Source organism: Nerophis ophidion, linkage group LG26, assembly GCF_033978795.1.
Source record: "Nerophis ophidion isolate RoL-2023_Sa linkage group LG26, RoL_Noph_v1.0, whole genome shotgun sequence".
Taxonomy (NCBI): domain Eukaryota; kingdom Metazoa; phylum Chordata; class Actinopteri; order Syngnathiformes; family Syngnathidae; genus Nerophis; species Nerophis ophidion.
The window spans coordinates 8,815,102-8,820,101 of NC_084636.1; the positions used below are offsets into that span (position 1 = coordinate 8,815,102).

Here is a 5,000-nt window from a genome sequence, read left to right on the forward strand (position 1 = left end):
GTGTGTGTGTGTGTGTGTGTGTGTGTGTGTGTGTGTGTGTGTGTGTGTGTGTGTGTGTGTGTGTTCCGGTAATGCTTACTTAAAGGGGAACATTATCACAATTTCAAAAGGGTTAAAAACAATAAAAATCAGTTCCCAGTGGCTTGTTTTATTTTTCGAAGTTTTTTTCAAAATTTTAAGCCTCCCGGAAAATCCCTAAAAAAAGCTTTAAAGTTCTTGATTTTCGCTATTTGCGATGCGACTGTCCATTTCCCTGTGACGTCACACAGGGCTGCCAATACAAACAACATGGCGGTTACCACAGCAAGATATAGCGACATTAGCTCGGATTCAGACTCGGATTTCAGCGGCTTAAGCGATTCAACAGATTACGCATGTATTGAAACAGATGGTCGGAGTATGGAGGCAGATAGCGAAAACGAAATTGAAGAAGAAATTGAAGCTATTGAGCGAATAGCTATTGACGCTATTCGGTCATAGCGTGGGTGTACCTAATGAAGTGGCCCATAGCATGGCTGCCTTATTAGCATCGCCGGTAAAATGTGCGGACCAAACGATCTGGACTTTCGCATCTTGTGACACTGGAGAGACTTAAATCCGTCGATTGGTAAGTGTTTGTTTCGCATTAAATGTGGGTATCTAGTTTCAAATGTACATACAGCTAGCGTAAATAGCATGTTAGCATCGATTAGCGTAGCATGTTAGCATCGATTAGCTGGCAGTCATGCCGCGACCAAATATGTCTGATTAGCACATAAGTCAACAACATCAACAAAACTCACCTTGGTGATTTCGTGTGACTTAATCGTTGCAAATGCATCTGCAGGTTATCCATACATCTCTGTACCATGTCTGTCTTAGCATCGCCGGTAAAATGTGAAGACACTCTGGTACATTCAATGGGGGTCTGGCGGCAGATTTCTTGCCAGTGGTGCAACTTGAATCCCTCCCTGTTAGTGTTGTTACACCCTCCGACAACACACCGACGAGGCATGATGTCTCCAAAGTTCCAAAAAATAGTCGAAAATACGGAAAATAACAGAGCTGAGTCCCGGTGTTTGTAATGTGAAAATGAAAATGGCTGGTGTATTACCTCGGTGACATCACGTTCTGACGTCATCGCTAAAAGACCGATAAACAGAAAGGCGTTTAATTTGCCAAAATTCACCCATTTAGAGTTCGGAAATCGGTTAAAAAAATAGATGGTCTTTTTTCTGCAACATCAAGGTATATATTGACGCTTGCATAGGTTTGGTGATAATGTTCCCCTTTAATGGGGACATCGCTCTGTTTACACATCACCTATAGGGGAACTCGGACGGTATGGGGACCAAAAAAACAGGTCCCCAAAAGGGAAACCTTTATAAATGATAGTCAGATCCATTCTGAATATGCTTAAGTGATTTTTAAGCTTTGGCCCATAAAACATGTTTACTTGTTAGTTGGAGTGTGAGACATTTACATAGCAGCCCTCTCATCGGGCTGTAGCTGGTACTGCACTCGCTGCTCTGCTCACACTTCTTCCGTGTATAGTTAATCACTTCCACCTGCTCCCCATAATGAAGGGGGTTTGTCTGCACGAGATGTGAGATTTTCTTTAACATTTAAGTGGGAAACTTCCAAAAAGAGGACAGGTGCAGTGCTGTATTCTGACGATTTTGTCATATTTAATTAGGTGGTTTTTTTAAATGGTCCTCAGTAGTCACGAACAAATATGTGTGAATTATTTAAATTTGGTCCCCATGAACCATATTAACTCTTTGTCCCCAGGGTCCTCAGTATGAATGATCAGCACATTACTTCATCAATCCAGAGATTTAAAGACGTGTATGAGCTAACTGGGCAGTGGCCATTTTACCGAAACATTTTTATGCCTCCACTACCTGTAGAAAGGGTGGTCCCCACAAGTACTGAACAACAACTTGGTCCCCATTCCAAATGATAACCAGTATGTGTGTGTGTGTGTGTGTGTGTGTGTGTGTGTGTGTGTGCGTGTGCGTGTGTGTGCGTGTGTGTGTACGATACAGTTGTACATGGGTGTTGTGTTGTGTGTGCATCTGGCATGCTTTACTCTCACTTTGCACTCTGATAACCTATCAGGACTTCTATTAAGACAAGAGTATCGAACGTGAACACAACAGAAGCAGATTAACAAACCCAAAATATGCCAATTAGTCCAGTATACTAAAACGTATAAAAATGTATCATACAAATTCTACTAAATCTTCAAGGCGACAAACTGTAAAGAATTTGTTACAAAAAATTAATAAATATATATATATTTTTTTTTTCGCTTCTTCTCACACAAGAAAGCAAACACATTTGCCTGGTTTAAAAAAAATCAGGTTAATTTGGAGAACACAAATACTCACTTAGTCCAATCCAAATCTCATTAATTTCTCCCAGCATGCAAATCATCTCACTCCATTCTCATGAAAACTCGCATGTTTTGCAGTTTTGCTCACAGTCAGTTTCTAGTAACACAATAATAATTGTTGTCACTTTTCTTCTCAGTAGTACTAGTTTTTTCCCTAAAATGTACTTACTTATTTTTTTATGTGGTAATGGTTTTTCCATTACCAATCAAATGTTGTACATTTTTTATTTTATTTTACAGTAAAATTCTGACAACTGAGCTGACAGGTTTTAACTGTTAAAAAAAACGCAGTATTTATTGCAATATGTTGTAAAACAACAACAACAACAACACTGTATATTTTACAGTAAAATTCTGGTGAGTGAGATGCCAGATTTTTAACCGTAAAATCTACTGACTTTTATCTAAAAAAAAAAAAAGAAGTGGTGAATGTATTTACATTTTCTGTAATATGTTGTAAAAACAAACAAACAAACAAAAAAAACCTGTATATTTTACAGTAAAATTCTGTTGCCGGATTATTTTTACTGTAAAATCTACTGTTGTTTAAAAAAAAAAAAAAAAGTGGTAACGGTTTTTCCATTTCCAGTAAAATGTTGTAAAACCCATCGTACATTTTAAAGTAAAATTCTGGCGACTGAGCTGCCAGTTTTTTAATGTTAAAAAAACTTAGTCCATCCATCCATTTTCTACCGCTTATTCCCTTTCGGGGTCGCGGGGGGCGCTGGCGCCTATCTCAGCTGCAATCGGGCGGAAGGCAGGGTACACCCTGGACAAGTCGCCACCTCATCGCAGGGCCAACACAGATAGACAGACAACATTCACACTCACATTCACACACTAGGGCCAATTTAGTGTTGCCAATCAACCTAGTATTTACCCAAATACGTTGTTAATAAAAATTAAAAGTATATAGTACAGTAAAATTCTGATGACCGAGTTGCAAGATTTTTTTATTTTTTTTACTGTTAACTCTACTGAGTTTTGTTTTTTAAACATAAAAGTCATAATGGTTTTTCTATTACCAGTAAAATGTTGTAAAAACCATCAAACTTTTTACAGTAAAATTCTGATGACTGAGCTGCCAGTTTCTACTGTTAAAAAAAACATAGCATATGTTGTTAAAAAATGTTTAAGTATATTTTACGGTAAAATTCTGGTGACTGACTTGCGAGATTTGTTTACTGTAAACTCTACTGACTTTTTGTTTTTAAACTTAAAAGGGCTAACGGTTTTTCCATTGTCAGTAAAATGTTGCAGAAACCATAGTAAATATTACAGTCAAATTTTGTCAACTGAGTTGCTAGTTTTTTTACTTAAAAAAAAAACGTGTAACTGTTTTTCTATTTTCCGTAAAATGTTGTAAAAAAAAAAAGAATAATAAATAAAAGTTTTATATTTTACAGTAACATTTTGTTGATTTTTTGTTTAAAAAATAAATAAATAAAAAAGTGGTGAAGATTTTTCCATTTCCAGTAAAATGTTGTAAAAACCAATGTAAATTTTACAGCAAAATTCTGACGACTGAGCTGCAGGATTTTTACTGTTAAAAAAATCACAGAACTCTTTTTCTATTTTCTGTAATATGTTGTTAAAAAAAACAAAAAACAACACTCTATATTTTACAATACAATTCTGGTGACTGAGTTGCCAGATTTTTTTACTATAAAATCTATTGACTTTTTGTTAAAAAAATTTTTTTAAATTGTAACGGTTTTTCCATTGCTAGTAAAATGTTGTAAAAGACATCGTACATTTTACAGTAAAATTATGACGACTGAGCTGCCAGTTTTTTACTGTTAAACCCTAGAACTGTTTTTCCATTGTCTGTAATATGTTGTAAAAAAACAACAACAACAAAAACCCTGTATATTTTACAATAAATTCTGACTGAGCTGTTAGTTTTTTATTGTTTAAAAAAAAATACTATTTCCTGAAATATGTTGATTATAAAACTTTTAAAAAAGAATTACATTTTACAGTAAAATTCCAGTGACTGAGTTGCCAGATTTATTTACTCTAAAATCTACTGACTCTTTGACAAAAAAACAAAAAAAAACTAAAAAGTGGTAAAGGTTTTTCCATTTTTAGTAAAAACTTTGTAAAAGACATTCTACACTTCACAGTAAAATTCTGACGACTGAGCTGCCAGTTGTTTACTGTAAAAAACAAAAAACATTTAAGTGTTTTCCATTTTCTGTAATATTTTTGTAAAAAACAACAACAAAAACCCTGTATATTTTACAATAAAATTCTTGCAACTGAGCTGCTAGTTTTTTATTGTTAAAAAACATACTATTTACTGCAACATGTTGATTATAAAACTTTTTAAAAATAATTATATTTTACAATAAAATTCTGGCGGCTGAGTTGCCAGATTTTTTTTACTCTAAAATCTACTGACGGTTTTTCCATTTCCAGTAAAATGTTTTAAAAAACATTGTAAATTTTACAGAAAAATTTGACAACTGAGCTGCTAGTTTTTTGCTGTTTAAAAAAACGTGGTATTTACTGCAATATGACAACAACAAAAACCCAGCATATTTTACAATAAAATTCTGGTGACTGAGTCGCCAGTTTTTTTACTCTAAAATCTAAAAACATGTTTTTAAATTGTACATAA

The 5,000-nt window shown here is 34.5% G+C and overlaps 1 long non-coding RNA gene across 1 annotated transcript in view; it reads left to right on the forward strand.

Annotated features, from left to right (window-relative positions):
* LOC133543555 (uncharacterized) overlaps positions 1 to 5,000 on the forward strand; it is a 25,830-nt gene that overhangs the window by 20,286 nt on the left and 544 nt on the right. The gene's annotated exons all lie outside the window — the stretch shown is intronic.